Here is a 27,394-nt window from a genome sequence, read left to right on the forward strand (position 1 = left end):
AATTTTTTAAATTTTTTTGGTGATTTTTTTTTGAAAATTTTTGAAAATTTTTTAGTTTTTGATGAATTTTCTGACACCAGTTGAATTTTTCGATAACTTTTTTAGCACCGTTTGAATTTTTTGGCAAGGAATTCCAGAATCTGGTGAAGATTTCGGTTAAAGTTGAATTTTTGGTGAATTTTCGATGACCCAACCCAAATTCTGACAATGCTTTCTAGAATCTGGTGAAGATTCAATCAGTGTTCATCCGGGTAGAGAGAGAGGGAGAGGAAAGAAGGGGAAGAAAGAGAGGGGAAAGAAGAATTATGCGGGAAATGCTAAAAATTAGCCCTATATACCCATTGAAAACGATGTCGTTTTAGTCTTACTAATCTTAGAGGATCCACACATTTTTAAGTGGGAGAACTGACCCGTAGTGCGACTCGAACCAGTAACCCACGTCTCTGCCTATGTTCCAACCGAGCTGAGCCACAAACCAAGCTACCAAGCTGTACCTCTAAGCTGGTCTTTGTGCCTCAAATCGAGCCATTTTAGCGAAGCCAAGCCGCGCCAAAAGTTCTTTTTTTTTTCCTTTTCCATTTTTTTTCATTTAGTTTTATTATTATTTATTGATTTTTTTTCTTTTATTTATCTAATGACTAAATTAAAATAAGTTATTTATTTAATTAAACATCTTTTAATTTTTAATGATCTCTTTAAAATAAAAATTTTAAAAATATATATTTTTTGAAGGAAAGTTGAAAGTATTAATTTTCTTTGGAAATAAAATTTTTGAAAAAAACATTTTTTGAGGAAAAGTTGGAAGTACCAATTTTCTTTAAAATTAAAATTTGAAAAAAATATTTTTAAAGGAAAAGTTGAAAGTATCAATTTCCCTTGAAAATAAAAACCTAAAAATGCTTTAAGGAAGAGTTGAAAGTATCAATTTTTTTTGTATAAAAGCATGAGTTTCTTTGGTCCTTTTCTTTTATTAAAAAATTTTTTAATGTTAAATCATCCGACGATGGAGCCTCTGCAAGTGAAACAATAGTTTTCTTGTATACTCTTGAGGTGAGGGAATTTTCTTAATTTTTTGCCAAAAGTATTGGAGTCAGTTAAGGATAATTTTCAATAATTAAATACTTGGTAAAATTTTTAAGGCTTAATGGATAACACAAAATTAAGCTGGTACCATTTTTCGATGGGCATATGGGGGTACTATAACCTTCCCTACATGTAATCGACTCCCGAACCCTGTTCTGGTTAGTAAACCCAAACCTATTCTTTTAGGAACCCTTAGTCAAGCTTAGGAGTTTCTTAAAAGGATAGATTTCTTAGATGGCTAATCACAATAAGTAAAAAAGATTGGTGGTGACTCTTTAAGTCCATGTCTAGCGATAAATCCTTAGATCTAAACGTTATGATAGTTTGGCGACTCTACTGGGGACAGCCGAGAGTTAGGTCAACAAATAAATTCGTGTCATCCAAAAAAGCCTAATAAAATTGAATTCTTTGTAAGGATTTTTTTCTTTTTCTTTCTTTTCTATTCATTTTATTTATTTATGTTTCAAATTATATCATTCATATGCATATGCATAACATGAGCTCTATACCCGAGTTTCATCCCTCTAAGAGGGAGTAAAGTACCTATACTTTCGTGAGGCTCTAATGCCTCCGTAGTGGCTAGTGAAATACTCTCACTCAAATTGAATCATTTCCGTTGGTAGCCTATGATGGGTAAAGATCAGATTGCCTTACTATTCTATGATAGATGATGATGTAAGGAATAATTTGGAAACCTTTAGTGGTCAAAATCGCCTAACTCAATATATAGTGTACACTTAAGAGGGCAACCCTAAGATAGAGCCCTTCCCACCCAGTGATAGATATACCCCAAAACTAGGACACAAAAAGGAACAATTTGTGTCTTGCTAACCATTTTAATTGTTTGACTTTGTGCATCATATGTAACAATGTGCATTTGTATCATTTTAATTTCATCCATGAAATGAACCATTTTGTTCGTTTAACTTTGTGCATTTGTATTACCATATCATGTATCATTTTCATTGTCATATGTAACATTCTACATTTGCGTCATTTTTATTTCATCTATAAAAATGTACATTTCATTCATGCATCAACATATCATGCATAAAGCATAACATTTTTTTTATCATAATTGTGGTGCTCAAGGTTCAAGGATAGCTCCACCAAGCAACCTTACTCACTAATATAATACAAGGGCTCGAGCCAAACAGATGAAACAAGAAAATTTCAATCGTCTTGAGAGGGTAGAGAAAGCCCAAGAGAAGTTTGCAGGGGAATTAAACAGAATTCTATAGGCTTTGAATAAGTTAAAGAAGGGGAAGGCAATAAAGGAGAATGCTAGCCAACAAGACCATCCCTCACAAGAAGAGGATGACCCACTGTGCCCTTATGGTTTTAGGCCACATCAAGCCCAACCAGCACAAGGTCCATAATCATAGCAGTTCATCTATCTTGTATGGTACACATACCTTGGAATACCATCAATTTCAAATCTTGTATAGTATCAAAGTTATGTAAATCCTGTAGTTATAAAAAATGTAGTAAAACCAATTCAGGTCCTTGATTTAGACAATCCAAAGGAGAAACAAAAGTCAAAATCAAAAGGGGGTGAGTCATTGAGGGACTTAAAAACTGACCAAAAGAGTAGTATGCTGAAAGAAAGGCTATAACTAGTGGAAAGAGTTGATTTTTATGGTTCAGTAAATGCAACTGGGCTCTATTTAGTCTCGAATGTTATTATTCTTCTAAAGTTCAAAGTGCCAAAGTTTGAAAAATACGATGGTACAAAATATCTGAAGACCCACATTACCATGTACTATTAAAAAATGGCTGCCCATCCTAATAATGAGAAGCTATTAATGCATGTGTTCCAAGACAGCCTCATGAGCTCTGTTGCTAGGTGGTATGTCCAGTTAGACAAGACTCGCATTCATTCTTAAAGTGATCTGGTCCATGCTTTCATTAGTCAGTATCGGCATATTATAGACTTAGCCTAGGATCACCTTTCTTTACAAAATATAGAGAAGAAAGCAACTGAATCATTCAAGGAATGTGCCCAGAGATTAAGGAACATAGCCTCTTAAGTACAGGCTCCATTAACTGAGAAAGAGACCACGATATTGTTTGTTAGCACTTTGAAATCTCCCTATTATGAAAAGATGATAGGGAATGCCATGAAAAATTTCATCGACATGGTAATCTTAGTTGAAATCATTAAGAATGCCATTAAAAATTACAAGTTGAAAAGAGAGGAAACCAAACAACTGCCAGAAAAAAAAGAGAGTGAAGCTCAAGCTGCGAGCCTTAATAGACAGTTCAGGGGATATCAACCTTATCCACCATAAGGTTACGCCCTATACTATCCTGCTATGAACAATATCTCACCTTACCCTTACCAATCATATCCATAACTAGCTTACTTACCAACTTATCAATCAATCTTTCAAATACCTACATATGATTCTCATCATATCACTACATCAATTTCAAAGCCTAACAACCAAGTAAGTGGTTCAAAGAGATCTCAAGATAATCAAGAAAAGGCACATATTGACCCTATCCCCATGACTTATACTAAGTTATTCTTAGAACTGGTCAAGAATAATTTGGTATCTCCAGTTATTCTAGAACCATTAAAGCCACCCTATCCAAAATGGTATGACACTAATACGATGTGCAATTATCATAATAGGAATGTGGGTCATTCTATCAAAACTTACCCTGCTTTCAAACATAAAGTGCAAAGTTTGATCTAGAAAGGCTTAGTGAGTTTCGATGATCAGAGGGCAAGATGTCAATAAAAATTCTTCACCTAATTGCATAAGGGCATGATTCTAGAAAATGATGTTAAGGCTGGTTGAAGCTACTTGTCATTTTAGGATTTCTATTAAAGTAATGTTAGGATTTCTTTTATGCAATAGGATTTCATTTGTTATCATTTTAATAAAAGGCAAGGATAATGCATTTCATTACATTTTCTCTTTCATTTAACCATTTTTTCATGCTTTGTCACCTTTCATAACTTTTCATTTCCATTCCTATTGTTAATGATGAATGTTTAGACAATGATGCTAACAATAATTATGGAATTTAATTTTAAGAACTCATTCACATTGATTTGAAGAGATTATTTGAGTGAAAAAAAATTGCTGACAGATATAAGATGGGTATGTCATGAAGATGTACAGTTTGTTATAAAGATCCATGAGCTTGTTTTTGTGCAATAAATGATCTTCAAAGAAAGCATTCACATTTGAGATGAAAAATGGCCATCTTTCTTTTACCATTCAAAAAACCATTCATTGTTACCCCTTTGAGCCCATTATGATTTCTTTTTCTAAAGAACCCTAACCACGGATCACCCTCTACACCGGGGGCATTTTTTTGGAAAAAAAAAATCTTAAAAGGTCTCAAAGATAGAAAAAAAAGAAAAAAAAAAGCAGAACAAAGAAAAAAGAGAAAAAAAAAGAGATGAATGCCATACATGATTTAAGGTAAAATAAAGGAATCCTTTTGTGAAGAATGAGATCGATGAAAAAGAAAAAAAATAGTGGAATAATGTGGAATGGGGCAAAATACCAAGTTGCATTAAATAATAAATGATCTTTTGTTTATGAAACCTTTAAACACATGTTTTGAGCCTATTTTATCCATTTTTTTATGACCTTCACCATGCCCTACATTACAACCTTGAAAAGTCCAGTTTGATCAAGTGTGAATGCTCAAATTGAATGATCATATGTTGGGCAAAGGCATGCTTATGATGGAATAATTGAATCATGCTATATTGCTTTAGAGATTAATGTGTGAGAGATATTAATAGTGGATGGAAGATGAAAAAAAGAAAAAAGGATGAAAAAAAAGAGAAAAGAGAAAAATGAAAATTGAAAAATGAAAAAAAATGAAAAAAAAAATGAAAAAAATGAAAAAAAAAAGAAAAAAATGAAAAAAAAATGAAAAAAAATGAAAAAAGATGAAAGGAGAAAAAGGAAGACTCAAACTGAAAACTCGAAAGGATGACTTGGGTAGACAAATCTCTAAGCTAAAAGTTGGATGAACAGTTCAAACATATAGAAAATTAAGGCATCTAAAGATTTTCCAAAGCTGGGGTAAAGTTTGATGAGCTCAAAATGATTTTGACAGTCAATGGAATGAGTTTTTGAAAAAGAATCTTGGATTAATGTTCAAAATTGTTAGAATATTCATTTGTCCCAATGACATACATCCAACTTCTTTTTTTCCCCATTTGCTTTTGTATCGGACTCACGTCTCATTGCTTTTCTCCTAGTGCACCTTGTGCTCTTTTATTCTCACATCCCTAGAATGAATCAAGAAAATGTATGATTGTATTGTGTTTGTCAAGATTTAAAATGATAATGAATGAATGAATATGTGCTTAAAAGGTTCTTGCATTCCTTTGAAAAAAAATCTAGGATGATTGAAGGCAAAAATGATGAAGAGATGGTAGAAACTTGAAAAAAGACACATGGGATGGCCAAATGATGAACATGGTGATGGATCACTCAACAAGATGAATAGAGGGCAAAAATCTAAAAAGATGATGTGATCGAGAGAAGAATATGGAGATAGATTGGTTGATATAACCTATGTATTGTGATCAAATAATGAGGATCAATGGACAAAATTCATTCTGGAATTGCTAGTGCTGAGAAGCCTATGAATGGTGATCAAAAGATGAAAATAGTGTGGATTAATGGATAAAATTTGTTTTGAAATAGTCACTACTGAGAAATCTATGAATAGTGATTACGTGATGAAAATAATGAAGATCAGTTGATGAAACTTGTGAAAGGTGAGATGGCCGGGTCTTGAGAACCATATTACCACAAATAATTAGAATTTCATGACATTTATCTATATCACATACATTATATTTGCTTTGTCATTTGAAAAGTACATGTACATGATTTGATGAATATTTAAAGGTTTGTTTTGACATACATCAGCCAACAAACATTAAAATCATGATTGAGGATATGGCATCTACATTATTGTGTGAATTCAAATTATTGCACTTGCATCCTTGATCATGACATATAAAATTTTAAGTCACCTTAAAAAGAAATTGTGAATCTTTTGATAAGAGTCCTGAGTTCTTAAATGAGAATCTTTAAAAAATCTTTAAATGAGAATCTTTAAAAAATCTTCAAATGAAAATCTTTGAGTCTTAAATGAAAATCTTTAAGACGTTTCCAAATGAGAATCTTCTAACTCAAATGAGAATCTTTGAGGCATAAAACCCAAAATTGGTTGAATGTGAATCTTCTAACTTAAATGAGAATCTTTGAATTTCAAAAGAGAATCTTTGAGGTATAAAACCCAAAATTGGTCAAATGTGACTCTTTGAACTCAAGTGAGAATCTTTGAGTTTCAAATGAGAATCTTTGAGATGTGAAACCCTAAATTTCATCAGATGTGAATCTTCGAACTAGAATGAAAAGTTTTGAATTTTTGGATGTGAATCTCCAAAATTCAAACAAAAAGCTTTAAACTTTTTGGATGTGAATCCTAAGTTTAGGTGAACCTTTGAACTTGAGTGAGAAGCTTCGAACTTCTATATGTGAATCTCCAAAATTTGAATGAGAAATGTTAGATGACGGTCTTGCAATTTGCAAATACGAATCTTGAAATTTTGCAAATCAAACTTTTGTGAAACTGAAATTTTGAGAATCAAATTTCAGTGAATTTTTACAAATCTGAACCTTTTGATTTTTGAACTCAAATTGTGAATTTTTGAGTTTCCATTACAAATTTTATTAGATCTGATCTATGACTCCTATGGACATGATTGTTAATGAGTAATTTATTTTTCAAAGTTGTGGTGCCTTTGTTTAGAAGAGCATTTATTTCTTTCAAAAGTTGTAAGCTTCTGTTTAGAGGAATTTTATTTATTTAAAAAAAAGGAAAAAAAAAGAGAAATATTGGTTTGAGCTTTGATTGGGTGTCTACATCTTTGCACAATTCTTGTTTCACAAAAAATATGCAAAGAGGGGTAGCTGTAGATACCCTAATCGATTTGAGCCCAAGCCCATTGGGCCTGGTTTGATAAGATTTAGGCCTAAGCCCCGTAGCCCCGGTTCAATAGGGCCAAGTAGTTAGGCCTAAGTGTTTGTTATTTTATTTTATTTTATTCTTATTTATTTTATTTTAGGTATTAGCAAAGAAAAAAAAAGGGAAAAGATAAAATTTTGCTGTGTAAATGCATGTTTGTAGTTTTTTTAAGGGATTGAATTTGTTTAAGGAAAATTTGAAGTTTCTGATAATATCAAAATCTTATCAAAGGTTGAGTTAATCAGGGATTCTTCTAAATTTTCTTATAAATTAGCACAAAGATTACAGAGAAATCACACAGAGAAGAGAAATAAAAAATACAAAAACAAAAATAAAAAAATCACAAACAAAAAGCAAATAGAGAAAAGAGAAGCAAAAGAAAAAAAAACAATATTTAAAAAGTGCAAAAGTGGTCAAAAAATTATTAGGAATTTTTTGAATTTTTTTGGTGATTTTTTTGTTTGAAAAATTTCTAGAAATTTTCCAGTTTTCAATGAATTTTTTAGTGTCGGTTGAATTTTTTGGCAACTTTTTTGACACCGTTTGAATTTTTCGATAAGGAATTCTAGAATTCGTGAAGATTTCGATGAAAGCTGAATTTTTTGACGAACTTTCGATGACCTAACCTAGATTCTGGTGACACTTTCCAAAATCCGATGAAGATTCAACCGATGTTCATCTGGGTAGAGAGAGAAGGAGAGGAAAGAAGGGGAAGAGAGAGAAGGGAAAAAAGAATTCTGCTGGAAAGGTTGAGAATTAGCCTTATATACCCATTGAAAATGATGCCGTTTTGGCCTTACTAATCCTAAAAGATCTGCGCGTTTTCAAGCGGACAACCCGACCCATAGCACAACCCGAATCGGCAACCCGTGTCTCTACTTGGGTTCCAGCTGAGCAAAGCTGTAAACTGAGCCACCAAGCTGCACTTTTGAGCCAGTCTTTGTGCCTCAAGCCGAGCCATTTCAGCTGAGCTAAACTGCGCCAATGGTTTTTTTTTTCCTTTTTCCATTTTTTTCTTTTTCATTTAGTTTTATTATTTATTTATTGATTTTTTTCTTTTATTTATTTAATGACTAAATTAAAATAAGTTATTTATTTAATTAAACATCCTTTAATTTTTCAATGATCTCTTTAAAATAAAAATTTTAAAAATATATATTTTTTGAAGGAAAGTTGAATGTATCAATTTCTTTTGAACATAAAAATTAAAAAATATATATTTTTAAAGGAAAAGTTGAAAGTATCAATTTTCCTTGGAAATAAAATTTTCAAAAAAAGCATTTCTTGAGGAAAAGTTGGAAGTACCAATTTTCCTTAAAAATAAAATTTGAAAAAAATATTTTTAAAGGAAGAGTTGAAAGTATCAATTTTCTTTGTATAAAAGCATGAGTTCCTTTGGTCCTTTTCTTTTCTTAAAAATTTTTTTAATGTTAAATCATCAGACGATGGAGCCTCTGCAAGTGAAACAATAGTTTTCTTGTATACTCTTGAGGTTAAAGAATTTTCTTAATTTTTTGCCAAAAGTATTGGAGTCAATTAAGGATAATTTCCAATAATTAAATACTTGGTAAAATTTTTAAGGCTTAATGGATAACATGAAATCAAGCTGGCATCATCTTTCGATAGGCATATGGGGGTGTTATAACCTTCCCCACATGTAACTGACTCCTGAACCCTGTTTTGGTTAGTAAACCCAAACCTATTCTTTTAGGGACCTTTGTCAAGCTTAGGAGTTCCTTAAAAGGATAGATTCCCTAGGTGGCCAATTACACCTAGTAAAAAAGATTGGTGGTGACTTCTTAAGTCAATGTCTAGCGATAAATCCCTATATCTAAATATTATGACACTTAACCCTATAGAGACTTCACCTATTTATAAGCATACTAACTTGCCTATCAAGAATCTCTTTTCTCTTAAAATTCTTCTTTTACAAGTTCAACTACCTATTAAGAATCCATTTTCTCTTAAAAATTTTCTTTTGCAAGTCTTTTTATCCATCAAGCAATATTTAGCCAATCACAAATAAATTTATTATGAGATTTAAGTCACTATTCCCAACATTGTTTACTTTTTAGTAAAAAAAAACTATGAAACATTCTTCTTAATTATTTCTCTTTTGAGTTTGTCAAAAAAAAATTATTTTAGGTATTTATTGTAGGAAAGAAAGTCAATAAGAGATTTAGAGAAATCTAATCAAGCAAACCATCGATATCATGTGTTCATGGAGGAAGCGATCCTCAATCAATACACTATCCTCCTCCTCCGGTTGATGGTAGCAAAGAGAAAAAAAATTACTTGGGCCACCAATGGCCACGACGAATTACTACAAAACAAAGCCTTGCTATATGAGTGATAATTCTCTAAAATTAAGTAGTATATATATAAAAAAGTGAGAAGATGCTTTAAGGTGGCATTTGGTAGAGGATGATCACTTTAAAAATTAAGATAATTTACACATAATGATTAGATCATTATATTTGATAACACTCGATAATCCTATTTGATAGTGATTTTAAATCACTGAAAGTGATCAAATCATTGCATTGGAAGGTGATCTAATTCTCATCCAAAAAGATGGGAAACTTTTATCACAAAATAAAATAATATGTAAAATTAACAATAATCAACATTGCCCATTTAATATGTGAATTAAAAACTTATTTCCACTTAAAAGTGTAATTATTTTATATTATAAATTTTTATATTTTCAACGTAACATTCATTGTAACAAGTTCAAAAATAACGTATGCTTTTTTTTTACTTTTTTTTAATATTTTATATATAATATATTTTTTGTTTTTCTTTTTTATGATTTTAATAGAGTAGTTTTATTTTTTAATTCAAATGCTTTTAATATAATTTATATTATAAAAATTAGTTTACCTATCAATAAATATATTTAATTATTTTTATCATGAAATGAATAAAATATTAGTAATATTTTACAAATTATTATCTTTAAGCAATATTAAAATCATTAACATGTATAATTATTACAACATATATGGTTATTTCAAATTTTTAAATAAAATAATATTTGATTTTTAGTAATTCCAAATATAGTGATCTTTAATTCCTAAGAACAAATAAAGTGATTCCAAATCACAAGTGATAAGATTATCTTGATAAAAAGATTGTCATAACATATAGATCTGTAAATTTATAGCTAGACTTAATAAATGAATAGAGTTGCCACCAATCTTTTTTACTAGGTGTGATTGGCCACCTAAGAAATCTATCCTCTTAAGGAGCACCTAAGCTTGACTAAAGTCCCTAAAAGAATAGGTTTGGGTCTATAAACCAAAACAGGGTTTGAGAGTTCGGTTACATGTGGGGAAGGTTATAGCACCCCCACATGCCCATCCAAAGGATTGTACCATATTATTTTAAATTTATCCTTAAGTCTTGAGTCTAATGGTTTCAAATTTTTACGTTGAAATATTGGAAATAATTTATAAGATTCTTTCATCAATCTGGTAGAACTCTTTAAAAATATTTCTTGACTTCAAGAGTATTCAAGGATCCCATTTGATTCATTGAAAAAGCTTTGTCATCGAAAAAAGGGTTAATTATTTTTTTATTATCGAAAATATATCTAATTATTCCACCATTTGGGTCAAATTAAAAATATTTTCTTTTTTGAATTTCTAAATTTTCCACCATTTGGGCCTATTTAGAAATTCTTTTTTTTATTTTTTTATTTTTAAATTTTTCACCATTTGTGTCTATTTAGAAATTTCCTTTTTTCTTTCTTGGAAAGAAAATAATATGACAATTATTTTTATTGAAATTTCATCTAAATTATTCCACCATTTGGGATAAATTTAAAGAAAATTTCTCACTTAGAGATTTTTTAGAAATTTACCATTTGAAATTTCTAAGAATCTCATCCTTGGATAATTATCAAATATTTTCAATCCAAATTTTTATTTGGAAAAGAATCTATTACTTGTATTGAAATTTCATCTAAATTATTCCACCATTTGGACCAAATTTAGAGAAAATTTCTCACCTAGAGATTTCTTAGAAAATTTATCATTTTGAAATTTCTAAGAATCTCTTCCTTGGGTAATTTGTATTTAATTCCAAAATTTATATTTTCCTTTTTTTATATTTTTTTTGTTTGAAAATAAACATTAATTATTGTTATTGAAATTTATCTAAATTATTCCACCATTTGGGACAAATTTAGATAGAATTTCTCACTTAGAAATTTTATAGAAATTTATCATTTGAAATTTCTGTAAATTTCATCATTGGATAATTAATATTTATTCCTAAAATTTATTTTATTTTTTACCTTTTTTTTATTTTTCTCCTTTTTTTCTGAATTTAATCATGCAAAAATACTATAGAATAAACACATAAAATAAATTAAAAAAAAACCCAAAGAAAATACCAAAAATAGCTTGGCTTACGACCACAAAATGGCTCGACTTCATAAATAAAAGGTGGCTCGGAGGTGCAGCTTGGCGGCTCAGTTTGCGACTTGGCTAGAGCTAAAGGCAAGGGCATAGGTTGAAGCAGGTTGAGTGCTTGGGTCAAGTCACCCAGCAGCAAAACGCACATATCCTAGGAAGTTACTTAACGTCAAAATGACATCGTTTTGAGGCCCTATATAAGGCCAAATCTTAACTTTTTTGCTTCAAATCTTCCTTTCCCCTTCTTTCTCTTCTTTTTTCTTTTCTCTCCCTCTCTCTCTAACCAAACTCCGGTTGAACTTCAATCGAATTATGGGGAACATCATCGGAATCTGGGTTGGGTCCCTAAATGATCGTCAAAAAATTCAACTTTCACTAGAATCTTCATCGAATTCTAAAATTCCTTGCCAAAAAATTCAAATGGTGCCGAAAAAGTCACCAAAAATTCAACTAGTGCCGAAAAATTCACTGAAAACTGGAAAATTTCATCGAAATCTAGGAATTTTTCATATTTTTTTTAGAAAAATCTCTTTTTTCGCTAAAAAATTCAACCAGTGCCAAAAAATTCACCGAAAATTAAAAATTTTCATCAAAATCTAGGAATTTTCCATAATTTTTTAGAAAAATCTCTTTTTTCCCCTAAACCAAAAAATCTTCAAAAAAAACTTTTTGATTGATGTGATTCTATGATTTTTCATTTTTTATTTTCTTTGTGTGTGTTGCTTTTTGTGTTTTTTCTGTGATTGGTTTTTGTCTTTCTCAACACTTTTTTGCTTCTATTTTTTTATGATTTTCTTTGTTTCATCCCCTATTCCCATTCTGTGTCCTAGCCCATATTTATAGGTATTGATTAGAACAGTTTCTAATTAATGTTAATTCCTTCTTTGATTGAGATTCAGGATTATCAATCCTTGAGTCCTAATCCAATCCTACCAACCATAATTCACGATAAATTTTCCTCTTCTTCTTTTTTTTTTTTTAATTTTAATTATTATCACCTAAAATAATATTTATAAAAAGATGAATAATTAAAATAAAATTTAGAATAAAAAATAAACTAATAAAAGATTTGAGCCAATTTGCCCCTATTGGACCAGGCCTAATGGCTTAGGTTCAAACCCTGTTGGACCAGGCCCAATAGGCTTGGGCCCATACTAATTAAGATGTCTATAACTGTCCCTTTTTGCACATTTTTCTATGAAACAGGAATTGTGCAAAGACGTAGACACCCAAGTAAGACTCAACTCAACACTTCTCTTATTTTTGTTTTTTTTTATTTTTTTAAATTAAACAAAACTTTTCTAAACAGAGGCACAACAATTTTGAAAAATAAAATGCTCCTCTAAACAGAGGTACCACAACTTTGAAAAATAAATTGCTCCTTTAAACAGACGCACCACGACTTTGAAAAAATAAATTGCTCTTCTAAACAGAGGCACCACGACTTTGGAAAATAAATTGCTCCTTTAAATAGAGACACCACAACTTTGAAAAAATAAAAGGCTCATCGACAATCATGTCTAGAGGAGTCGTAGATAAGATCTAATGAAATTTGTAATGGGAACTCAAAGATTCACAATTTGAGTTTGAAAAACAAAGGTTCAGATTCACAAAAACCTCTCAACTTCACAAGAATTCACTAAAATTTATTTCTCAAAATTTTTACATAATGGTGGTGTTTGCATCTATCGTGGGTCGCTAAATGAATAATTTAGTAGCATTTGTAGCATAAAACACCACTATAAGTAGCAATGCTCTTACCAGTAAATGCCGCTTGTTAAGTGGCATTTTTCTCATAAAAAGGTCACTAAAGCAACGACATTGCTCTCATAAATATGCCACTGAATTAGCAACGACTAAAAGATACAAACGCCACTAATATAGAGGCATTTTCAAATTCAAATGCCTCTAAAGTAGTGATGTTTTTAGTTACAAATGCCACAAAAGCAATGGCGTTTTTCCTCATAAAAATGCTACTAATTTAGCGGCGTCTCAAAGATAGAAACACTACTAAAATGGTAGCGTTTTATATATAAACGCTGCTAATATTAAGACATTTTTTTGAAAACGCCGCTATTTACTGTGACACATGAATAGCCGGCACTCTGCGTGGTATTTTTCACAAACGCTGCAAATCTTTTTGTGGCGTTTATAAACGCTGCAAATCTTTTTGTGGCTTTTATAAACACTGCTAAACGTTGAAAAAAACGTCACTAAAAACCAAAACCCTTATAGTGATACAAGATAAAAAGGAGCAACAAACTAAAAAAAGATTAAAAAAAGTGACAATCTGTGTATTCATATCATATCTATTTTGTGTCAAACTCATAAAAACACAAAAATATTGTATCACAATGTGTGACACATTTTTTTAAACCCATGTATGATTTTTTTCAATTTTAAACTATGCTATTTTATTTATTTACACAACTTTTTGTATCATATTATTGTGTCAAATATAAAATTGTCATATCAAATATAAATTGATAGACTGTAAACTCTTATAATTTCAATAATTATGATTTAATCTTGATAAATTCAATTATCAAATATATAGAGAATCTGAGATTAAACTTGGTTTGTTTATGTAATCATCCATAAATAATAACATTTAATAAGCATGAATTCAAATCTTAATACTTACAATTTTTTTTCAATCCCCAAACCAACGCCTTTCAAAGAAGTTTCTTTAAGTGTTGCGCTCCCATTTTGCAATTTCACTCCACTAAGGGCACTAACATTGTTTATAGAAAAAGAAAAACATATAGAATTAATAAAGATGGAAACTTTAGCACATGCGTTTCAATTTTTAATAGCGAATAATATATATAATTTGCAAGCTTGTGATAAAATATTCAGTCCACCAAGCTAAGACAGTATATAAACATTATATACAAGACAAAAGGAGCAACAAATTAAAAATAAATTAAAAGAAGTGACAATTCATGTATTCGTATCATATTTATTTCATGTTAAGATTATAAAAAATATAAATATAATTATATCATAATTTGTATCAACACGTTAAATATAAAATATAATTTTTATTTTTTTAAATCCATATATGATATTTTTACATCATTTTTTATACCGTATTATCATGTCAAATATAAATTGATAGACTGTAAACTCTTATAATTTCAATAATTATGATTTAATCTTGATAAATTCAATTATCAAATATATAGAGAATCCAAGATTTAACTTGATTGGTTCATATAATCATTCATAAAAAATAACATTTAGTAAGTATGAATTCAAATCTTAATACTTACAATCTTTTTTCAATCCCCATACCAATGCCTTTTAAAGAAATTTCTTTAGGTGTTGCGCTCCCATTTTGCAATTTCACTCCACTAAGGGCACTAACATTGTTTATAGAAAGAAAAACATATTGAATTAATAAAGATGGAAACTTTAGCACGAGCTTTTCAATTTTTAGTAGTGGATAATATATATAATCTGCATACTTGTGATAAAATATTCAACCCACCAAGCTAAGACAGTATATAAACATTATATACAAGACAAAAGGGAGCAACAAATTAAAAAAAAATTAAAAAAGTGATAATTTGTGTATTCGTATTATATTTGTTTTGTATTAAAATCATAAAAAAAATACAAAAATTATTATATCATAATTTGTATCAACACATCAAATATAAAACATATATTTTTTATTTTTTTAAACCCTTATATGATTTTTTTTTTATCACTGCAATCTCCTATATAGCTCATTCTATGAAGCTTCTTTAACCTCCTGTTCAGCTTTATCCTAAAATCAAGGAAAAACATCAAACACAATTATGACAAATTTCAATTAAAGATTGCATTAATTTAACTTGCTTGATAGAAGAATTTTAATACTTTAATTTGAATAAAGTAAAACTCTAAATATAATCAAATAACAGAACTGTAAATAGTTAAATATTTAAATCAAGCATAAAAATGGATCAAAATTGAATTATCCTGAATAAAATTGGGTATCTACATTAATGTGCAATTTACTCATGATAAATTGGTAATGTTATTTAAGAAGGAAATAAAAAAGTGTATAAATTGACTAGTAAAATATATGTGAAAATTTATTAAATATGAATGAATTTGAAATAAATTCAAAATACCAAAACCAAAAAAATAGAATACTAATAAAATGTAACATGAGAAATGACCACATACTACTGATACAATTTACTTCCATTACTTAGAAAATAAAATATTTAAGCTAGAATAAAATAATGATTTTCTCAATTTGTTTTTTTTTTTTTTTGTATATAAACAACAACATTTCTCTTCCAAGAAATTGTTTATCTCTGTGAAAAAAAAAAAAAAAAGTAACGAAGACTTTGTTACGTTTAAGTTGGGAGGAAGCCAAAATGTATGACAAATTAAGTGTTAAGGCATTGGCCAACTTTAGAGCATCAATTACTTAAGGATATTGCATTTGAGAAAGAAAAAAAAATTGACAACCAAGCTTCGGTAAACCAAATTATAGTAATGTTATAGGATCTTGATCTTTGATATTAGTGGAGGTAATTTTAAAATATATTTATTAAAATTTAATTTGATAAAATATTTAAAATAATTTACAACAAAATTTTAAAAATTAGATCAAAATATGTCAAGCTAAGATAGTATATAAAGATTATGTACAAGACAAAAGGGAAGCAACAAATTAAAAATGAATAAAAAGAAGTGAATTCGTGTATTCATTTCGTATTTATTTTATGATAAATTTATATAAAAATATAAAAATTATAATATTACAATTTATATTGGTGCGTTAAATATAAAATATGCATATTTTTTATTTTTTTAAACTGATACAAGTTTTTTTCAATTTTAAACCATATTATTTTTATATTTTTTCATCGTTTTTCATATTGTATCAATTCAAATATAAAATTATTAGATTTGAAGTGTTAGTAGCCAAAAACATACCTTTAAGATTATTATTTTTTGATATTTAAAGTTGTTCAATAAAATTAAAAATGGAACGTTATATAAATAGATTAAGCTTGCGAACAAACACAGCAGTGGGGCCATGCACTCTCTGAAATTTTGAAAAATTTTTAGACGTTATTTTTCAATAATTTTGAGATTTCTTTACAAATAAATTAGTTAGGCTCTTTCAAATTTAAATTTATTGTGTTCAAATATATTATTCTTTAATTTAGATTTATTTATTATAAATAATTTTTAATTTAAAATAAATAAGTTAATTATTATTATATTTTCACAAAGATGCAGATGTAAGTTTAACATATATATGAGTATTATAATTATTAAAACAAATTAACAAATATTCAATTGACCTCCTTTTCTCTTTTTTTTTTTTAATGAAACTTCTTTTTATTATATATTGCATGCTCATTTTTTTGTGAAAATTGTTATAAGCCAAAATAGTTAAAATGATTAGTTTAAGTATTTTTTTTCATTTTTCATAAATTTAAAATTATTATGTAAAAAATTAGATGATTTTATTTAATCATATCAAATTTTCTACTCTATTGCTCTAAAATCTATTTTTATTTAAAAATATTTTTCTAACCTTTTTTACTTTAATACTTAAGCATGCTTATTTTCTTTGAAAATTGTTACATAACAAAATAATAAATATGATTGTAGCTTAAAGTACCTTTTCATAATTTAAAGGTACCATTTAAAAAATTATAAGGTTTCAATTTATTATATTAAAATCTTTACTCTATTGTTTTAAAATGTATCTTTGATTCAAAAAATTATAATTTTTTATGATTTTTTTAATATTTAAAATATTAAATATGATAATATATTAATAATGTAAAAGATATAATATTTTCTTATAAAAAGTGTCTAGTGATTTATATATATTTTTACATTTTTTTTCATACAATGATCAGATTCAAATTCTCACTTTACAATTTTTTAAGTCTTTTTAATTACTTGATTAAGAAGCTGAAGGCATATTTTATACATTAACATACTTATTATTATAAATTTTGTTTTTATATTTATATTTAAAATTTTTTTATTATTAATAAATTTAATATATTTTTAAAAATAAAAAATTATTATCGTAAAATATTATTGCAATTCCTCAAAGTTAAACGTTAAGTTTCATTACTGTTAAACGTTAATATCATGGCCGACATCATCATTTGGAAATTCAAAAAAGAGAAGAAGAAGAAAAATTCTCCTAAACTTACAACGAGTAATTGTTCAAAAAAAAAAACTTGGAGTGAACGAGTGGGAAGCTCTATAAAATGGCGCATGACCCCAAATTGAGTACCAAATCCTCTTTCTGCGCTCCAAAATAGTTAGAATCCCAATCGAATCAAGCTACCATTGGCTTCATCCAGAACGCAGTTTCTCAGCAAACATGCCCTGTAAGATGTCCCTCATCCCTTCTATTCTTGTCCTACTACTCTCACTTTCATTACTCTTTCCTCCAACTTCAACCAGAAACACACACTTGGGTAAGTTATAACTATATATAAGAAACATTCTTCTTAATTAATTATCTTTCTCTATTATGAGTTTGTCAGGTTTTTTTTGTAAAAAGATTAAAAAAATCTTTAAATAAAAATTCAATAGTCATTTCTACTTATGATATTTTATTACAATTAATTAAATTTTGAATTTTTTATTTTACATCAATTAAACCTTTAAATATCTATTTTACCTAAATAGATCTTTAAACATTTTTTTATCAAATTAACCCATCGATTGGATGAAAATAGTTAATAATTTTTCCTCTAACAAGGATTCAGTTGATGAAATTAGATATTTGAGGATTTAATTAATTAAAAAAAATAAAAACTTGAATGCTTATTGAATTTTAGTTCAAAAATTTTTTTATTTTTTTATTTTTTGGATTTATTGTAGGAAAGAAGGTAAATGAAGAGATTCAGAGAAATCTAATAGGAGCAAAACCACCATCCGGAGTTCATCATGCAAGAAGTAGCTCCTACTGTCCTCCTGATATAGATGATTGTTGGGCAACCCAGACACGGTCATAATTAATGGCTACAAAGGGCTTACTATATATGTTCCATTGTTCTTCATGTGTGCCTTTCTGATTAAGTCTGTACCCTTCGTCTTATATATATATTATACATAGAACAAAGAATGAAGTTGGAAAAATTATTCAAATTTAATATTTTTATACAAGTAATTAGTTTTAGAGTTCATATTTGATATATTAATTTTTATTCTATAAATATATTAAGAGGTTAACATATTTTTTACTTTTTATTAATTAATTTTTTAATATAACTTACAAGGTTCATGTACCTTACTACTATATTACCTCCAACTTAAAAAAAAAAAAAAAACACACTTGTTTGTTACTAACAGCTATATACGAAAAATCAACGGAAGGTTGGCTTAAATAATAAAAAAAATGTGCTTTTTTTTTTGTTGCTTAAGTTCAAATTAGTTGAGAGATAATGGGAAAGTAATATCTCATAAATTTATTAGACTCGACATAGAAAAACTTGTTTTGACTGGTTGAGGGAAAAGATGTACTAGGTAAAGCCCTGAAATCGTCTAATGCTTTGTCAATATATATATATATATATATATATATTGTAGACACCTTAATTTTTTTGGGGTTCTACTTGTTTTTGTTAATTAAAAAAATAAATAATAAAAAATGGAAAATCAGGAAAACTTTAAAGAGGTTGTATCTGTTTAGGATTATTTCTTTGGGGTTGTTAAATTTGGGTTAAAATCAGAATTGAAGTTGGAATTGAAAAGGGAATAGAAACTTTATTGATATAGGGTTTTTTGGATCAAACCCCTACTAATATAGACTCTAATCAAGTCTTAACATACAACAAATTAGAGAGAGATAGATCAGAGAGATACACAAAAAAGTAGAGAGGAAAAACACGCCACAAAAGTAGTTAGAAAGTTTGAAAATTTTTTTGGGTTAAAAAGGAGATTTTTTCTGGAAATTTTTCTGGAAAATTCCCAAATTCTAGCAAATTTTTCCATATTTCGATGAATTTTCCTGCAAATGTTTAAATTTTTCGATCGTTTTTCAGAATCCGATTGAAGATTCCAACAAAGATTGAATTTTTAGGTGAACTAATGTAGATTTCGACGAGATTTTCAGAATACGATAAATGATTCAATTGAAGTCCATCAATTCTAGAGAGAGAGAGAGAAAAAAAGGAGGAGAGAGAAAGGGGAAAAAATCTGAAGGAAAAAGACAATTTGATCTTTTATACCATTCCCAAAATGATGTTGTTTTTGAGTTAAACGACACCAAGATCCGCATGTTTTTGTTCAAGTTGACCCGATCCAAGCGCTAAACCCGCCTTCGACCCACGGACCTGTCCTTGGCTCGAGCTAAGCAGAGCCATGAAGCCAAGCCGTCTCAACCACTGTTTCTTTTTGCAGTCAAGCTGAGTTAAGCCTTCTAGCCACTGAGCTGAGCCATTTTCTTGTCTTTTTTTATTATTTTATTATTTTACTTATTTATTTATTTAGTATTTTTGCATAATTAAATTTAATAAAATAAAAATTTTGAAAGTAAATACTAATTATCCAATGATGAAATTTTTAGAAATTTCAAATGGTAAATTTCTATAAAATTCCTAGGTGAGAAATTTTTTTTAAAATTTGTCCCAAATAATGGAATAATTTAGAGAAAGTTTCAATAATAATAATTAATATTTATTTTCAATTTTAAAAATAATAAAAAAATTTTGGTTGAAAATATTTGACAATTATCCAATGATGAGATTCTTAGAAATTTCAAATGGTAAATTTTCTAAGAAATCTCTAGGTGAGAAATTTCTTTAAATTTGTTTCAAATGGTGGAAGAATTTAAATGAAACTTTGAAAAAATAATTATCATATTATTTTCTTTCCAAAGATAAAAGAAAAAATTTTTTCTAAATAGACCCAAATGGTGAAAAATTTAGAAATCAAAATGAAGAATTTTTAAATAGGCCCAAATGGTGAAAAATTTAAAACTTTAAAAGAGAAGATATTTCTAATTAGGCCCTAATGGTGGAATAATTAGATATATTTTTAATAAAAAGAAACCAAAATAAAAATGATTAAACCTTTTTCCGACAACGAAGCCTCTTCAAGAAAATAAATGGGATTCTTGAATACTCTTAAGGTGATGCTATAATTTTTAAGAAATTTATCAGATTGATGGAGAATCTTAAAAGTTATTTTCAATATTTGATGGAGAATCTTAAAAGTTATTTTCAATATTCAACATTAAATTTAAGACCATTAACATCAAGACCTTAAGATAATTTAAAATAAAATGGTACCATCCTTCGGATGGGCATGTGGGGGTACTATAACCTTCTCCATATATAACCGAACTTTCGAACTTTGTTTTAATTAGTAGACCAGACCTATTCTTTTAGGGACTAGGAACTCCTTAAAAGGATAGATTCATTAGGTGGCCAATCACACCTAGTTAAAAAAATTAGTAACGACTCCTCTTGTTAAGTCTAGCTATAGATTTTCGAATCTATATGTTATGACACAAATATATATGAAATATTCTTCTTAATTATTTCTCTTTTGAGTTTGTTAGATTTTTTTGGGGTATTTATTGTAGGTAAGAAGGTCAATGAATAGATTTAGAGAAATCTAATCGAACAAAATCAACTACATCATGCGTGTTCATACAGGAAGCAGTCCTCAACCGTTACACTATCCTTCTCCTCCTGATGCCAGCAGCAAGGTGAAAAAAATTTACTTGGGCAACCAAGGGCCATAACTAATTGCTACAAAACAAAGCCTTGCTATATGAGTAATAATTCTCCAAAATTAAGTAACAGTTATATAAGAAATAAAGAGATAAGTGAGAAGATGCTTTAAGGTGGTATTTGGTATCAGAATATCATGCTAGAAATTATGATGATTTACACATAATAATTAGATCATTATGTTTGATAAGCGTTGATAATCCTACGTGACAGTGATTTTGGATTATCAAGAATGATCAAATCACTATTGTAGAGAGTGATCTTTAAAAGAATAAGAAATTTTTATCATTGGAATAAAGTGATAAATAAAATTAATAATAATTGATATTATCTATTTAATATGTGAATTAAAAAATTTTTTCCTTTTAAAAGTGTAATTGTTTTATATTATAAATCCTTATATTTTCAAACTAACATTCATTATAACAAGTTCAAAAATAATTTTTATTCTTTTTTTTTGCTTTTTAAATATTTTTATATGTAATATATATTTTTTATAATTTTAATAGATTAGTTTTATTTTTAATTTAAATGCTTTTAATATATATTTTATATTATAAAACCTATCAATAAATATATTTATTAATTTAATAGCTTAATTATTTTCATCATGAAATAAATAAAATATTATTAATATTTTACAAATTATTATCTTTAAATAATATTAAAATCATTAAGTTGTATAATTATTACCAAATGTATAGTTATTTTCCTATTTTTAAACAAAATAATATTTGATTTTTAATAATACCAAATATATTAGTTTTTAATTCCTAAAAACAAATAAAATGATTCCAAATCAAGAGTGATAATATCTTGGTAATAAGATCAATGTAGTGATTAAATTGATATAATAATCTTGAAAATGATACCAAACACAACCTAAATATTTTTGAGCTGGTAATATATTTATGATTACCACCTATATCATAATCATAATTGTTTTTAATTATAAATATAAATAATAACGATTTCAAACTATTAATCAATTGAATAATATGGAAAATACTTTGGATATTTGGCAAAAAACATGAAAGAAAAAAGAATTAAATTAAAATAAAAAAAGAAATGAAATCATAGCAAAACGATGCGGTATTGGGTCATTTGTCTTACATGCGCAAATCAAAATCGGGTAGATCTTTTCTCGGAGTAAAGTATAAACCTAAAAAAAATTAAATAAAAAATTGATGAACCCCATTCAAGAACAAGAAAATGATATCGTGATTTGGATCGAATCCCAATGAAAAATACATATATTTTATTTGAGATTGTCAGGATTTGAACTTTGATTAATAAAACTAAGAATCTAACACTACATCTATATACCACATAACTGTTGGCCGATGTGTTATTGTTACCTTTTAGTGATTCGAAAAAGTATCAGTTTTGATGTTTTTTGAGCTTAGATGATTTTTGAGTTTGAGTTCAGGTGCCTTTTTACACCCTTTTGCCATTCCCTTTTGTTTTTTGCTTTAACAGGCTAACTGAAGATCATATAGATTCTATCAAAAGAATTTACATGCAGTTTGTGAAGCTGTCTTTGCACATTTTACAGATTTTATAAGGGGTATATGATATATTTGTACTATCGAAAGACATCACTAACCTACTGGCCTTGAACAATCGATTTGAGGATGATTCTCCGTAACTTGTGAATTTTTTACTTCAACTTAAAGGCCATCAGTGAATGCTTGCTGCTGTCAACTTTCTTTATCCCAAAGTGCAAAGCAACTCATAATCCTGCATATTTCAATACATTAGAAGTTCTGATACAAGCACAACAGATAATTTCCATTTTCACCCTCTTTTTGTAATTTGTAAGTATGGACTCATTGCCACCTTTACAAGACTCTCCAGTCATGGTGTAAAGCAACAGGCTTGGCATCTAAAACAACTAGTAATTTGAACATCATGCGGGAAAAAGGTGAAACTATGCCAGTGCAGTCAGAGCAACATGACAAGAGCAAAAGAATGCAAAAAATACCTGTACAATAGACTGTGCACAAAGCTTCCCTGAGAGAACAGCACCTTCCATCGAAGCTAAATACCTTTGCTTTGTGTAATCACCTGATAGATAGAACCCCTCTATGGAAGATCGTTGCAAGGGGCGGCAGGGTTCACAATTTGGAACAGTTTTATATACAGATCTGAAATGATAATCAGCTTTTACTTTAAGAAGGAATCCAGTGACCTAGGTACGAATGTAAATTGATTTAAGGCCTGCAATCCATTTAAAATAGGTGTACAGTTCCACATATAGATACATGCATTCATGCATCTATGTGCAAACATATGCATGTAATGGTACTGAAATCCTGTCTAGAGATTGTCTGAAAGTTTGTCCAGGATAGCATTAAAAGCTTCCATGAAAAATTTGAAATAAATATTTATGTTACATGTTTCTAGCACAATTATACTCTTTGATGCATCAGTATTGAATATAAGGGGAAGCCATTCCCGGCATGCATTTTTCAGCCACGACATAATACATCAAGCAATGACTAGAACTAGATTTAAAAAAAAGAAAAAAGTATTAACAGAGATTCTAAATGAATGTACTTAGTCTAAACTTGCTGTTTTAACAATATGGTACTTTACGACTTTTGCTTTGCTCTGATCTACAGAAATTTCATCAGGAAAGAGCTTTTCAAGTTCCTTCATTGTAGCATCAATAATTTCTTAGTCACTTCGTGCAATCTATTCTTCTGCAGGGGCAAAAACTAACTCCAACATGGATTGGTTTGGATTGCAATATTCCTGCATAAAACCATAAACCATTAATTAGTAGTCACATGCACGAATGAGGAGACAAGAAGCTAATGCAGTTAGCCTCTTTTTATATAAAAGCAATTGTTAAAAAGGGGGAAAATGGTAATGTCTCTGCACCTATCATTTTATTCTTTTATAATTATCACTTTCTTAAATTTTCCATTTTCTCGATTCTCATGGAAGGTTGAGTCAAAATTGCATTTTTATTTCCAAATATTTTTTGGATTTGAAAGTTCGCAATAATTAATATGTTCCCCTGCCAAGGCTAAGTCAATTTAAATCCATAGCATCTGCCTTTTCACCATATCCCATGTTTCAAGATTTGGAACTTATCATGATATACATCGAAAATTTCTTGGAAGATTGCAATTAATGTCACTGATATCTAAAATGTAGGAAAATGTAGGCAATATGGTGGCCTAAAGAACATGAATTCAATGGCAATAAAAAAGAAAATTTTGAGAATTTTTACCTTACATGTTACAGAGATGTCAGCATATAAACTTAGAAGGGGACTTCTGCAAGCAAACAAGAACAAAAGTGAGGAGAATGTAAAAGAAAGTAGTTGATACGAGAGGGAACTATGTTCATGAGATTCACCCTAGTAAAGCAAAATGAAAAGAGAGAAAGACGCTATTGCAATATAGTTCAATACAAAAGATTTCGCAATGACTTGGCTAGAGAATGAAGGAAAACCACTCTCCGCAACCCTACAATCCCTCATGGGATTATTTCAAGTTATTTGAATCTGGAACAACATTGCTACAAATATTTAATAATGCACCAAATGGTCAACTATGATATATTTGTTGCGCTTGAAGCAATAATCACAACAATACAGAAGCAATAGACAACAATCAATAATAAAAAATGCAGAAAAAATAAAGCACACCAAGATTTACGTGAAAAACCCTCCAGTGTAGAGGGAAAAAATTATGGACCACCAGAAAAATCTTCACTATCAAATAATATATATACAAAGTTCTTCTCTAGCTAAAACTAGAGCTAATCAACAATTAGAGAAACAATTGAAGAAATCTCACCAAATAAGTGACTCAACAAATACACCTTGGATTTGTTCCTAGAGAGCTTCAAACTCGATCTTCATCGTTCAGAATGTAGAACTCTGAATCATAAACCTCCTAACAAGGTTCCAACTCAATCGGACCACGAATCGACTTCCGTTCAACCAACTCTCCCTTCTCTTTTTTCTCTTTGCTTTTTCTGGCTTTTCTTCTTTCTCTACTTGATTTTCGACACCCATTTAAAACAACCCCACCTCTTTTTTATTAAATAGCTAGGGCTCTATGTAAAATGAAAGATCAAGGCCCATAGCCTTTACTTGGTCCAAAACCACTTACATGAGGTTGGACCCCATTTTCCTAACAATCTCCTCCTCCAGCCCCATTAGGAGGAGATTCATCACCATAGCAATTTCATTTGAAACTTACCTTGGCCAGGGAACTCATTCTGGCCAAGTTACTGTAAAGCTGAAGCTTTTTCCTAGGAAGTATCTTAGTCAACATATCTACTACATTCTTATCAATATGGACTTTCTTCAATAGCATCTGCTATTCTTTAATCACTGAACATAACCAATGATATCTAACGTCAATGTGCTTTGTTCTAGCATGGTACATGGTATTCTTACTCAAATCTAAAGCACTCTGGCTATCACAAAATACCACATACTCTTTCTTATTCAACCCCAATTTAAGAAGAAATATTTCATCCAAAGCATTTCTTTACATGCTTTGGTTGCTGCAATATACTCAGTCTCTATAGTTGACAAAGCAGCACACTTTTGTAACTTAGATTGCCAAGATACAGCTCCTCCTGCAAAAGTGAACAAATACCCTAAAGTAGATTTCCTACCATCAAGATCGCTTGCCATGTCAGCATCAGTAAACCCTTCTAGAACTGGTTGTGAAACTCCATAAGTCAAGCACATTTTTGAGGTACCCCTCAAATATCTAAAAATTCATTTCACTGCTTACCAATGAACCTTTCTCGAATTAAAAAGAAATCTACTCACTACACCAACTGCATGAGTAATGTCAGGCCTTGTACAAATCATAAGATACATTAAAAAACTTACTGTAGAAGAATAAGGAATACTAGACATAGCTAGTTGCTCTTCCTTAGATACTGGACAAGATTTCTTACTTAGATAAAAATGGTTGGCAAGTGGACTGCTAATTAATTTAGCATGTTGCATGTTGAATCTACCAAGCACTCGTTCAACATACTTTCCCTGTGACAACCACAGCTTTCCAACTCTCCTATCTCGGATAATGTCCATACCAAGAATCTGCTTTGCTGGACCTAAATCCTTCATATCAAAGGACTTAGACAATTGTTCTTTCAACCTACAAATCATACTAGCATCTTGTCCTACAATCAACATATCATCAACATATAATAATAGGATAATGAAGTTACTATTAGAGAATTGTTTAACATGCACACAAGAATCCGCTGCTGTTATTTTATAGCTGTGACTCACCATAAAAGAATCAAACTTCTTATACCACTATCGCGGAGCTTGTTTCAAGCCATACAAGCTTTTCTTCAATTTGCAAACTAAGTGCTCTTTCCATTTCACTTCAAAACCATCAGGCTGATTCATATAAATGTCCTCTTGTAAATCACCATGCAAAAATGCAGTTTTAACATTAAGTTGCTCAAGCTCAAGATTCAAACTAGCTACTAATCCCAGTACCACTCGAATAGAACTCATCTTTACAACTGGAGCAAAAATCTCATCAAAATCGATGCCTGATTTCTGAGAAAAACTTTTTACTACCAATCAAGCTTTGTACCTCACTAGTTTGTCACCATCAATTTTCAACTTGAACACCCATTTATTCTTTAATGGCCTCTTCCCTGTTGAAAGTTTAACAAGATCATAAGTACCATTCTTTCGCAATAACTCCATCTCTTCTTTCATTGCTTTTAACCAGTGCTCTCTATCCGAAGTAGCCTGCACATTTTGAAAGCTTTCTGGCTCTCCTTCACTGGTAACTAAAATAAAATCTGAACTTGGATACCTGATAAATGGCTTGTGCTCTCTAGTAGATCTCATGGGCTGAGACTCTACATCACTTGATGCCAAAGGTAGCTCCCCCTGCTCAACACTCTCAAGTAGAGAGGATTGCTTTTCCTGCTCAAAACTAATTGCATCTGGCTCATCACCAACTGTGGCTGGCTCATTCATATTCCCAAGTTTTGTTTTTTGCTCATTTCCACCATCTGTGGTTCTTTCCTGTGGAATCCTTGTCGGTGTTGAAACATTACACTCAACAGTAACCTTTGTAGTCTTCTTATTTTTTTCAAGGTCTGTTATGATTTTTTTTTTTCATGAAAGACCACATCTCT

At 29.4% G+C, this 27,394-nt stretch overlaps 1 pseudogene; it reads right to left on the reverse strand.

The window, feature by feature from the left end:
• The window catches only part of LOC111279460 (15-cis-phytoene desaturase, chloroplastic/chromoplastic-like), a 111,622-nt pseudogene that overhangs the window by 22,793 nt on the left and 61,435 nt on the right, over positions 1–27,394 (reverse strand).

The sequence above is a fragment of the Durio zibethinus genome, chromosome 27 (genome assembly GCF_047325235.1).
Source record: "Durio zibethinus cultivar Kanyao isolate XHJ-2024 chromosome 27, ASM4732523v1, whole genome shotgun sequence".
In the NCBI taxonomy this organism is placed as follows: domain Eukaryota; kingdom Viridiplantae; phylum Streptophyta; class Magnoliopsida; order Malvales; family Malvaceae; genus Durio; species Durio zibethinus.